The sequence below is a fragment of the Beta vulgaris genome, chromosome 9 (assembly GCF_026745355.1).
Source record: "Beta vulgaris subsp. vulgaris cultivar EL10 chromosome 9, EL10.2, whole genome shotgun sequence".
Lineage (NCBI taxonomy): Eukaryota > Viridiplantae > Streptophyta > Magnoliopsida > Caryophyllales > Amaranthaceae > Beta > Beta vulgaris.
This window is the reverse complement of record NC_079210.1, coordinates 17195806-17209265: the sequence shown is the minus strand read 5'-3', so window position 1 is coordinate 17209265 and position 13460 is coordinate 17195806. Positions and strand designations below refer to the sequence as shown.

The following is a 13460-nucleotide window of genomic DNA, read 5'->3' as shown; positions in this document are numbered from 1 at the left end:
AGTTGTGTATGACAAGTAACCGAGGTTTCTTGTCATCCAAAACTAGCTCATCTCTCTAGTTTCAAACCTTTAGTGCATCAAAACCTTTATACCACTTACATTGCATCTAAGATCTAAGAGTATTACAAAATGATCTTGGTCTTCATGCTATTCTTCAAGACTTGGCTTCACAAGCTTTGTCTTTTCATCCATTGAACTTGTTCTTTTAATACATGCACATGCAACCAGAAACATGTATGTAATATGAAAGTTCAATGTGGTTTGTCATCAATCAAAACTCAAACTAGGAAACTCAACAAATTCCTTTGATGATGACAAAACCTGAAGTTCCCCCTGCAAATAATATCATTAGTTTTGAGAAATTTTTCAAAAATTTAGAATTCTTAAGAAAGAACTTAAGGCACAGGTCTCGTACTGTTCCTGTAGATTAAGCATTATTTTTACAAGTACACCAGTTCACAACTAACTGACAACAGTTTAAGAAAGAGATTCTAAGTACCATGGACAAATACCAACTAGACTCAGAGCTCTTAGACTTAAACATGCATTCGTAAGAAGAACATCAGTAGTTGTTCAGACTTATTTCTAAGCCATTAGGGTGAAAAGAAGTAAAGTGCTTTGAATACACTCACTTCCAGACCACTACTGATCTGCCACCTCTAACAAGGCACTCAACCTTGCTCTAGTTGCTGCAACACACACAGGTTGTAACACTAGACCTGCTTCCCCCTAAGATTTGGTGGAAAAGATCACAAAACTTCACACCTGCTTCCCCCTTTTGGCATCATCAAAATAAATCAAGGAAACAAACAAATGAACAAATAACAAAACACTACCGGTAGATAAACTATCAATTGTGTGAAGTTCGTGCTAAATAGGCAGCTCAAACAGCATTTTAGGGATATGATGATGCTACCATTGTTCCTGCAAAGTACCAAAAGCTATAAGTCCTAAATAGTAGTTATTACAGACCAATAATAGACCAAATTACATAAGATCAAATGTTTTTGTAATTTGGGAAGGGGGGGTAACCAGATATAAAATTCAATAAAAGAGAGGGGTTAGCAGCAAAATAGAATAAGAAGAAAAGAGAAGAAATCAATCAGCTCCAGAGTCGTTTTCAGTCCCATCATCTTCTTCCTTATCATGATTCTCTGAAACATCTTCTTCATTTTCTTCCTCCTCCTCTTCGTCTTTCTCTTCCTCCTCCTCTTCTTCTTTCTCTTCCTCATCCTCTTCTTCTTTCTCTCCCTCGGAAACCAGTTCATCATCATCTTCATCACCAGCAGCATGGGATGACTCTCCTTTGCCTCAGAATCCTCTCACCCTGAATACCAGCTTTGTCAAGGCGAACCTCAACTCTCCTATAGGATTCCTGAAGTGCAGAGCAAAGTTGAGTAACACTATTCAGCATATTCTGCATCATCTAGTTCTGGTCACTCAACTGCTTCACCAAGGCATAAGTAGCCTGAACTGATTCCGTACTGGTCCCTGCACCAGCTGCATCACCCTTTGCTTTACCCTTCATTTTCAGAACACCACCTGGATATGACATGCCCTTCTGACCTATAATCTGATTCGTAAGATGAGACATGGTGCCATAGTCTCACGCCATACGAATTTTCCAATGCTTGAATACTAAGGTCAGCCATCCTCCATAGGGCAGTGCATGCTTAGCCTTCTCCACACAGCAGATCATGTGACCCAACACCATAGCAGGGAGGTTGACGGGAATATGTTCCATGAGACAGTATATGAGAACACTATCCATCAACCGGACACTCATGCGGCCTTGTGCTCTGGGAAACACAATCTTTGAGGCTATGGTATGAAATATCCTCATGATTGGCTCCCTTAAGTGACCAATGGTGTACCCCTGCTTTGGGTCAGATGGACCAGTGAACAACCTGGTCTGGATCTGTTCTGCTGTGAGTCCTTTAACTGTGGGCCAGTTCTTCCTTGAGTGCACATCAAGTCCCTTGTTTGGGACTTTGAGAATTTCAGCCAAAAACATCTCAGATAAATTAATGGGAGTGCCCTTAACAAAAGCAAAGTAGGACCCATCGTCCTTAGTATGCAGGTGTTCATAAAATTTGTTGAACCCTAGTTTTGATGATAACAAAGAAACAAAGATGCAAACTAAGTTGTGAACTAATGAGTTATTTAAGTGTATGGTGCTTAAGGTATCAATGAAAGGAAGTGGGAGAATACGAAGTCAAGGAAGAAGTCAAGAGAGGATTTCAAAGGCTAAGTAAAGAAGTTTCTAAGTTGATACTGGAGCAACATTGGATCAAGAAGAATAGAAGCTAGGCGTTTTATTTTCTAGTTCCAATGTAAAGGAACAAAGAAAGAATGGTAAGGAACAGTGGCAGTTTATTTGAGAATGAGAGTTTGTTCCTTTGTAAGGAACAAACTAAGTGGCACTAAACGATATGTTAAAGGAACTTAGTTAATAAAAGGAACTAGACTTAGGCGTGCAACAATTAACGGTTAAAATATATTGAGTAAGTCATGCCTAAATTATAGGAAATTAGTTATATCTAATTTCAAATGATAAAATCAGTTTTAAAAAGAAAATCTGTTTAGAAAAAGATTTTATTTTTCGGAAAAATAAGAAAATAAATATCCGGTTTTAGAAAGAATTTTTTAAAAGATATTATTTTCTTAAAGATTAAAAATTCAGTTTTAAAGATAAAAAGTGTTTTAAAAACTGATTTTCGGATAAATCAAGGAACTCCTATTACTTAGGAGTAATGGCTAAAATATATCCACGTTCATTTATAGTTCATGGGATCATGGGACATGATGTGAAACGTGTTCCTTAGGGGAAGGAACATCATGGGTTAATGGACTAAAACTGTACTCGAGTTTTAATCTCACGTTCTTCATGATTAACTCTATAAATATAGAAGTCTAGATAAGTTCCAAATGTGTCTGACTAAGTAATTAAGTGAGTTTAACTAATTAAGTGTCAGTGCCTTCATTCTCTCATAATAGCCATTTGTTCTTTGCCTTCTTACTCTAATTCCACTAAGCTTATTTCGATCAATTGTATTTTGGTTTTTGGGGAAGGGAACTTTGAGTGAAGTTCTGTAAGAGAGAGGCTTTGAGTGAAGCTTGTATGTGTGAGAAAAACTTCGAGTGAAGTTGAGAGGAACTGCTGTTAAGGGAACAGTGGCTCAGGAACTTGAGTTTAGGAACTCAAGGTGTGGCTCGAGTTAGAATTAGGTTGTAACAAAGTTGTTTGGCCTAATTAGTGAAAGTGTTGAGTTTAAAATCCCTAGTGGTCGAGGTTGTTTTTCTTATTGGGCCCAAGAAGTTTTTCCTCGTAAAAATCCCTTGTGTTCCTTTGCTTGTTTATTCGTTTAAGTTTTAATTTCCGCAAAAAGTTACGTTTATTTCTACACCTACAATTCACCCCCCTCTTGTAGTGTTCCTAGGGAAATAACAATTGGTATCAGAGCTAGAACTCACGTAAGATAGGAAACCCTATTGAGAAAAAGATCCAAGGAACAATGAATACCACCGAGAAACTTGAAGAAGGTTATTCCACTCAAAGGCCTCCTATGTTCAATGGGAAGTACTACAACTATTGGAAGAACCGCATGGAGATATTCATCAAAGCTGAAAACTATCAGGTATGGAGAGTCATTGAAGTTGGTGATTTCGAAGTCACAACTACAAATGACAAAAATGAGGTAACTCTAAAACCCCTCTCTGATTATGACAAATCTGATTTTGAAAAAATGGAAGTAAATGCCATGGCTATTAAACTGTTGCATTGTGGACTTGGACCCCATGAACATAATAGGATCATGGGATGCAAATCCGCAAAGCAAATATGGGATTTACTAGAAGTAACCCCAAGGAACTAATGAAGTTAAAAGATCGAAAATTGATTTACTTATGAATCAATATGAACTGTTCTGCATGAAATCAAGAAAGCATCCGAGACATGTTTACTCGTTTTACTAACATTATAATGAGTTGGCTTCTCTTGGAAAGTTTATTTCATCTGAGGAACAGGTTCGAAAGGTTCTTAGGAGTCTTCCTAAGGACAGATGGATGGCTAAAGTCACTGCTCTTCAAGAAACAAAAGACTTCACTAAGTTCAACTTAGAACAGCTGGCAGGGTCACTTATGACTCATGAGCTTCACCTTGATACTGAATATGGTGAAAGCTCCAAATCAAAATCAATTGCTCTCAAAGCAGATGATGAAGATGATTCGGACTCAGAAGAAGAAGAAGCAGCCCTCATGGTTCGAAAATTTCGAAAGATGTACAGGAACATGAAGAATGGAAACTTCAAAGGTAAAACTAAGAAATTTTCTAACAAAGCTGCTTGTCATAAATGTGGTAGTACAGATCACTTCATCAAGGAATGTCCTCTTTGGGAAAATGACAAAACCAAAGAAAGGAACAAGGAACGCTTTGCTGAAAGGAACAAAGAATCAAAAGCACCTTTCTCTAAGGCAAATGTGCGCAAAGCTATGATAGCTGCTTGGGGAGATTCAGAGACGGAAGAAGAAGAGGAACAACCAACTGAAGAAACAGCAAACCTTTGCCTCATGGCAAACACTGACGAAAAAGAAGATGAAGAAAAAGTTGAGGTAAGTCAACATGGACTTGAGTCAGAACTAGATGGTAAAACTAGGCCTGAAATATATGATCTTCTTTATGATGCAATTCTTGAATGTAGAGATGAACGTGAAAAACGTGAACAAACGGAACAAGCCTTAAAAGTTTGCAAGGAACACATAGAATGGCTTAAGAAAATGAGAACAGATGTTGAAACAAGATTCTTTGATTTATTTGATAAAAACTAAAAATCAAAGAATTTATGAAAGTTTGAAAAATGAAAATTATCTAATTAATTTAGAGATTTCACACTTGAAGGAGTTTGTCCCTGTTCTGAGTTCCTTTGATATAAGATCAACCCCTTTGAAAGGATACAGATCTGAGATTGAAAAAATGAATAAAGAGAAAAATATTTTAAAGGAACAGATCTGTAATCTTAAAAAGGAACTGGTTGTCGCAAGGAACAGAGGCAAAATCATGAAAGTTCCTAAGTGGATTGAGAAACCACAGACCAAGAGGAAGGAAGGTCTTGGTTTTGAAAACTACAAGAAAAGGAACAAGACAAAGAAATATGTTGATCTACCTAGTGACAAGTTTTGTATGTATTGTGGCAAGGTAGGTCATTACATAAATCAATGTCAATTAAAATCTGAAATGATTGGGAAAAACGTGATGGGGTTCCTACAACTAACACCTAGTTGATTTTTGCAGGTTGGAGTGAGGGGGAACAACACATGGTATCTCGATAGTGGTTGTTCCAAGCACATGACAGGAGACAAAACGAAGTTTCTCTCACTCACAACCTGTGAAGGTGGAAGTGTAACATTTGGTGATAATAAGAAAGGTAACATAGTTGCTATGGGTAAGGTCGGTAAGTCACCACTACACTCCATTGAAAATGTATTTTTAGTTGAAGGTCTAAAACATAATCTATTAAGCATTTCTCAATTCTGTGACAAAGGAAATACTGTAAAATTTGATAAAGAAAAATGCTTGATCATCAACATTAAAACTAAGAAGGTTATTCTTGGAAGGAACAAGGAAAGGGAACACATACATTGTGGATCTAGACCTTGTTCCTCAAATCAATTTAACTTGTCTTAGTGTTATTGAAGATGATTCACTTCTTTGGCACAAGCGTTAGGACATGCTAGCTTTTCATTACTTGAGAAACTTAGATCAAAAGATCTTGTTTTAGGATTACCATCCATAAAATTTCATAATGATCAAGTTTGTGACGCATGTGCACGAGGTAAGCAAGTAAGATCCTCTTTCAAATCTAAAACGATTGTAAGTACCACTAAACCATTAGAATTAATTCATATGGACTTATGTGGACCCATAAGACTTCAAAGCTGAAGTGGAAAGAGGTATGTACTTGTAATTGTAGATGACTACTCTAGGTACACTTGGGTTATTTTTCTCACTAGTAAAGATGAAACTTATGATGAGTTCCTCAAAGAGTTCAAAACTTAAGTGGACATAAAATAATGCACATTAGATCAGATCATGGCAAGGAATTCGAAAATTGTAAATTTGATGACTTAAGCAGAGATAATGGCCTAGATCATAATTTTTCTGCCCTAGAACACCACAACAAAATGGTGTTGTAGAAAGGAAAAATAGAACTTTGGAGGAAATGTCTAGAACCATGTTGATTGCTAGTGAACTTCCAAGGAACTTTTGGGCTGAAGTTGTTAATACTGCTTGTCACATAATAAATCGTGCCATGATGAGACCTATCATTAATAAAACTCCTTATGAACTTTATTTTGGAAAGAAACCAATATCACATATTTTAGAACATTTGGGTGCTAATGTTATGTGCATAATAATGGAAAAGATAATCTTGGAAATTTGATGCAAGGAGTGATGAAGCAACATTTTTAGGAATTTCCTCACATAGTAAAGCTTATAGAGTATATAATAAAAGAACTATGTGTGTTGAAGAAAGCATTCACGTAATCTTTGATGAATCTGACAAATATAATCCAAGTATATAGGTTGATGACTATGAGATAGGGTTAGCACAACCAAGTACAAGGAACGCAGGTTAGCACAACCAAGTACAAGGAACGCAGATTAATATAACTGTTAAAATTATATTTGAGTAAGTCATGCCTAAATTTTAGGAAATTAGTTATATCTAATTTCAAATGATAAAATCAGTTTTAAAAAGAAAATCTGTTTAAGAAAAAGATTTTATTTTTCGGAAAAATTAGGAAAATAAATATCGGTTTTTAGAAAGAATTTGTTTAAAAGATATTATTTTCTTAAAGATTAAAAATTCAGTTTTAAAGATAAAAAGTGTTTTTAGAAAACTGATTTTCGGATAAAGCTAAGGAACTCCTATTACTTAGGAGTAATGGCTAAAATATATCCACGTTCATTTATAGTTCATGGGATCATGGGACATAATGTGAAACGTGTTCCTTAGGGGAAGGAACATCATGAGTTAATGGATTAAACGTGTACTCTAGTTTCAATCCCACGTTCTTCATGATTAACACTATAAATATAGAAGTCTAGATAAGTTCCAAAATGTGTCTGACTAAGTAATTAAGTGAGTTTAACTAATTAAGTGTCAGTGCCTTCATTCTCTCATAATAGCCATTTGTTCTTTGCCTTCTTACTCTAATTCCACTAAGCTTATTTCGATCAATTGTATTTTGGTTTTTGGGGTAAGGACCTTTGAGTGAAGTTCTGTAAGAGAGAGGCTTTGAGTGAAGCTTGTATGTGTGAGAAAACTTCGAGTGAAGTTGAGAGGAACTGCTGTTAAGGGAACAGTGGCTCAGGAACTTGAGTTTAGGAACTCAAGGAGTGGCTCGAGTTAGAATTAGGTTGTAAAAAGTTGTTTGGCCTAATTAGTGAAAGTGTTGAGTTTAAAATCCCTAGTGGTCGATGTTTTTTCTTGTTGGGCCCAAGAAGTTTTTCCTCGTAAAAATCCCTTGTATTCCTCTAGCTTGTTTATTCGTTTAAGTTTTAATTTCCGCAAAAAGTTACGTTTATTTCTACACCTACAATTCACCCCCCTCTTATAGTGTTCCTAGGGAAATTACAAAATTCCTCAACCAAAGGCATAAACACATCAAGTTCTTTTGCACACAAAACAGACCATTTCTGAAATTCTAAAGCTTCCTTAACCTCATGCAAGAATATCTGATCAACCCAACTCTTTGCAACAGAAAAACAAACCAGAATAGACCTATCCCTCAAATCATACAAAGACTCGGGAGTGATAGACTTACTTTTCTTGGGTTTAGAACCCTCTGCTGTAACAATAGTAGGCAGCTTCCTCTTTTTGTCAGCTGGGAACTGGTCTGATTCTGGTTCATGCGCAATCCCCTTGCCTTTGGAAGTTTCAGCACCCTTCCTAGCAACCGTCTTTACCCTTGTGCCCTTGCTAGCAACACCCTTCTTCTTAGTAACTTCCCCCTCAACATCAGCACCTTCCTTCTTCTTTAATTTCTCCACTGGTTTGGGTGTGAGCTTAGGGGTAGGGAGTTTGGGCTTAGTGGTTTTGACTGGCTGTTTTGTGGTTTTGGTAACCTCCTTCTCAACTTCTTCTTCCTTCACCTCCTGATTTTCTGGTTCTGGCTCACTCATCGGCTCCGACTCCTCTGGCTTAGACTCCTCAACCAGTTTTGGTGAGGGAGCCTTTGATTTTGGTGTGACAGGCTTTTTGGGAGTGGTGGTTTTTGTAACTTTGAAAGTGGCGGTTTTGGCGGTTGATTTTGGAGTTACCGCTTTTGTGGTGGATTTGGGTGTAGTGGTTTTTGTAGTGGAGGATTTTGTGGTTGCTGGCTTCTCTGAAGTGGTGGATTGTGTGGTTGCTGGCTTCTTTGAATTCCTCCGTATTAAAGGTTCTTCTTCCTCATCTTCAACCTCTTCCTCCATAACTGGTTCCTCCATTGCTTCAGCCAAATCCTTTGTTTTCTTAGTTTCAATTTCGGGAGATTCTTCAACCTCCTTTTCTACCAACCTAGTACTCCTTCTTTTTGACATGATGAGACTGAATTCACTCTGTTTTGAGCACTTAAGAACAAGAAAAGAAAACTTGAACAATTTGTGTTTCAAGAATTCGAGAAAGAAAGGAGTAGAAAAAGAAATTAGGGTTTGATCGAGAGAATATAAGCAACGAAAGGAAAAAGAAATCAGGAAAATATGTGATCAAAGAGAATAAGAAAGAAATAAGTGAAGTATGATCACATGCAAGAATATATATAAGATGGCAAGAAAATAATCAAACGGATATATCCGTTCTTCGTAAACTGCAGTTGCCTTAATTACAACCGTCACTTCATTTATTTTCCTAATTTGAAATTTGGAAAATAAATAAAATATTCAGAGAATAACCGCCTCAAGAATCTGGTTCCAAAGTGGTTTGCAACTGGTCTGTGCCAACTTACCTTTTTAAGACTTATGCTTAAGTACCCAAGTACTAAGATGATCAGTTCAGCATCACATAAGAACTTTGTGAGCCCTAAAAAGCAGAAGAAAAAAAAATGTACAAAAGAAAGAGAAATATATACACAAATTGACATCATTTGACTAGCCAAAGGGACAAGTCAAGACCTAATAAGAGCTCATTGTCTAATCTTAATCATACCCAACAAGGTACGAAGCTTGATGAACACTTCTCTACTCAAAGGTTCTGTAAATATGTCAGCTAGTTGATCTTCTGACCTGCAAAAATCAACTCAATATTACCTTTTCAACATTGTCCTTAGAAAATGTGCCTAATCTCAATATGCTTGGTTTTAGAATGCTGGACAGGGTTTTTCGAAATATTGATTACACTTGTGTTATCACATAAAATAGGAAACACTTACGAAACAGACCCAAAATCTTAGTTGTGACTTTATCCACACAACACAACAAATGTACTCATCATCTGTGGATAGTGCTACTGAATTTTGTTTCTTTGATCCCCATGAATGAAGAACCTAAGAAGTGGGCCATTCCAGAAGTACTCTCCTTCATAATAAACCGCAAAGTCAGCATCTGTGTATCCAATGAGGCTCATGCTGCTGCTCTTTGGATACCACAAACACATATCATCAGTACCATTGAGATATCTAAGAATCCTTTTAACAACCTTTAGGTGAGATTCTTTAGGGTTGCTTTGAAATCTCGCACACAACCCTACTGAAAACACTATATCTGGCCTACTGGCTGTTAAGTAGAGCAATGAGCCAATCATACCTCTGTATAGCTTTCCCTCAACATCCTTTCCCTTCTCACCAAGCCTCAATTTTATAAAAGTTGGAATAGGTGTTTCATAGGACTTGCTATCTTGCAGACCATACCTCTTCAGCAGCTCCTTGAGGTATTTTTGTTGATGGATCATGACTCCATCTTTGGTTTGCTTGATTTGAAGCCGAAGGAAGAATCCAAGTTCTCCCATCATACTCATCTCAAATTCGTTCTTCATCAAATCTGCAAACTCATTACACAAATCAGGGTTAGTAGCTCCGAACAAAATATCATCAACATATATTTGGACCACTAACAGATCAGTTTCCCTTTCTTTCAAGAATAGTGTCTTGTCAACTGATGTGTCTATTTTATATAGAATTTTACCCCCGTTCCCCATGAATTATTAGTATTAATCGCGCTCTTCGGAGCCCTTTTTAGTACTAATGTGTGTCTTGTAGTGTGTTTGTGTTTTCAGACTGATTATTGTAGGAACAAGCATATTTTGGTGCATTTCTTACCGTTTGATACCACTGCAAGAGATGGGAAGTCATGACGCGTTGAGAGCCGAAAAACCTGGTAACCGCCCTATCGGGCGACATCTGCCCCGGTGGGTCGGGCGAGTTTTCCTTAGCCAGAATTTAGAAGCGAAGGTTCAAGAGAAATTTGCTCCCGCGCCCGACCGGGCGAAATCCGCCCCGGTGGGTCGGGCGAATTTTACTTAGCATATTTTTGTAGATTAAAGGAGCCAAGCCAACTGCAAATGCGGGCCCGACCCGGCGAAATCCACCCGGGTCGGTCGGGCGAGGCGAATGAAGAGTTGCTGAAAGGCGCCCGGTCAGGCGCGATGAAGGAAAAGGAACACCTGACGACCGCCCGGTCGGGCGGAACGATTTATGGGCTGTTTTGAGCGCGTGTTGCGCCACTTTTACAAGACATATAAATACTTATTTTCTTATAGTTAAAAGTTACGCCTTTTTATTAGAGAATACATTTTATTACTTTTTAGAGAGGTTTTGAGAAGACTCCATTGTTGAACATTGATTACTCGCTTTGATTTCTCAAGTAAAGACTAAGTTTTCTTAATCTCTTCTTTCCTTCATTATTAGTATGTCTTTTAATTTGTTTATTTTTGTTTTGTTATTCAATTATGTGTGAGTAGTCTATTAATCTAGGATTAAGTTAAACCTAGCAATGATTAATACTGAATTCGTCCATTAATCCCAAGTTTTGTGATCAATTGTTCTTGTTTGATTGAATTGTTCTTATGCTCATTATCATACTAGGGATAGATATTTTGATTTGACTCCATATATCTTTTTTCAATGGGAATTGAATCTAGATGTGTTGTTGATCAATCAATGGTATGAATATCTCTATGGGAAAGTAGATAGGATTACTAGGAATTTAATTGTGATGCTTTGCTTAATGTCTTTCTTGCATGATTCACGGGAGTAGGTTTGATTGCTTGTTTAGAGTAGCCATTGGTACTCGGGAAAGGCTTTGGAGTTATAGGGTGCATTATCCTCTTGAATCGTTGATTATGTTTTATTGGGATGGAAATTATTCATGTATTGGTCATGCTAGTGGTGATGCTTAATTCTAGATGTTTTAATTAATTGATTATACTTGTGTGTTCTTAGTAATTGTCATAGTTTAGCTTTAGTCTTAGTTCAACATCCTTTCCATCATCGTTTGTCACTTGTTTAATTAGATTGAGTCAAGATACCTAGTGTTTGATACTGTTTGTCCCTGTGGATTCGACCCTGACTTATACATAAGTTAGGAGTTAGTTAGGAATTACTTTTGTTAGGTGCACGACACACCTGCCAAATTTTGGCGCCGTTGCCGGGGACTAACGGTATTAGATTAGTTTATCTTTGATTTATTTAGCTAAACTGTCTTTTGTTCGATCATTTACTACTTATTTGCTGTTTGATCTCTTTTCTTTCAGTCTTTTTGTTGCATGCGCATCGTAGCAAGGGTTCACAAGATCTATTACTCTTGATCGCGAGATCGAGCTACAACAAGGAGATTAGGAGGTCGAAGAAGACAAAACACAACAAGAACAACAATGGGAGACGAAGCACCACCAAATCTCTAGGGAATATGCTATGCCCGATGAGACCACCACCACCATACCAGACCAACACACTGCAACACATTTCGAGCTCAAGCCACAATTCATCCAGTTTCTCACAGGATTCTATGCGGAACACCCAAAGAGAGCCCTACTGATCATTTGGCTAATTTTTAGAAAAATGCAATACTTTGAAATTAACAAGTTTCTGATGATTTAATTCGGTATTGTGCTTTTCCTTTTTCTCTCAGGGACGAAGCAAAGGAATGGTTTAAGGAAGAAGAAGTGAGGAAGATTGCCACATGGCCAGAACTGAAAAAGGCTTTTCTTTACAAGTTCTTCCCTCCTATGAGAACTTCCAAGTTCAGAAACGAGATATCTGGCTTTCAACAACATGAATTGGAGTCTCTTTATGAAGCATGGCAGAGTTACAAAGCTTTGCAAAGGCAGTGTCTACTAATTTAGACATTCTACAATGGTTTGAAGCACGAAGTTCGCAGTTCTATTGATGTCGCATCTGGCGGTACCTTCATGGCAAAAACTCCAGAAGCTGCGAAGACATTGTTGGATGAATGCTGCCAACAATTACTTGAATGACTGGATGTGTCTCTGGAGCCCTAAAAAGGGAGGTAAGTATGAGGTTGATGCTATTGCTACTTTAACTAACACTGTGCAAGTTTTGGCAGCTAAGTTGATCAGTTGAGTAGCGGACCAGTAGCACCTGTTTGTGAGATTTGAAGTGCAAGGTCACTCATTTAATGATGTCAATATAATACTAGGGAGCGGGAACTGAGAAGTCAATGCCCTCCTAAACACAAACACAAGGCCACAAAACAACCCATACTCAAACACATATAACCCTGGTTGGAAGCATCACCCGAATTTCTCCTACAAAAATAACCAACCTCAACCTCCACACACCAACTACTCCCAGCCACCTGGTTTCCAACAAAGCCACCATTTAACCCTTCATCATCATCCTCTCGACCCAACCTTGAGACTATCATGGAGAATTTAGCTTCCTCTCAGGCTAAGCAAGTTGAATACCAAGCCAAGCAGAATGAATTCTTCAACAACTCTCTCCAACAAATCACTGCTCATAATAAATTGATGGAGAGTCAGATGACCCAACTAGCCAACAAATAAGCCACCTCTCTAAACCTTCAGGCAACTTCCTGGGCAAACTGAACCAAATCCTAAGGGGCATATCAATGCCATTTCATTTGAGGAGCGGTAAAGAACTGCAAGAGCCTACAAGGAGGGTAACTGAGCAAAAGAACACTGCAAAAGAGGTTATAGAGTTGAGTGAGGAAGTTCAAGGAAAGACGGGCTTGGAAGATGAAGCTAAGAAGACTGAGAAGGAGGAACCCACTGTCATCCCTATGAACCATACAAGCCACTGTTCGTTCCCTCAAGATTGGCACAGGCAAAACTTGAAAGAATATGGAAGTTCCTTGACATCTTGAAGAAGCTACACATCAACATACCTTTCTTGGATGCCATATCTAAGATGCCTTCCTACGCCGAGTTTTTGAAAGACATGCTCTCTAACAAACGAAAAATTGAAGAAAATGTCACTGTTTCACTAACTACTGAGTGTAGTGA

The 13460-nt window shown here is 37.8% G+C and overlaps 1 non-coding gene across 1 annotated transcript; it reads right to left on the bottom strand.

The window, feature by feature from the left end:
• Positions 1 to 12215: 12215 nt before the first annotated feature.
• Positions 12216 to 12318, bottom strand: LOC125493886 (small nucleolar RNA R71). The gene has a single exon (XR_007270213.2). It is a non-coding gene; the product is annotated as a small nucleolar RNA R71 (small nucleolar RNA).
• Positions 12319 to 13460: the final 1142 nt, after the last annotated feature.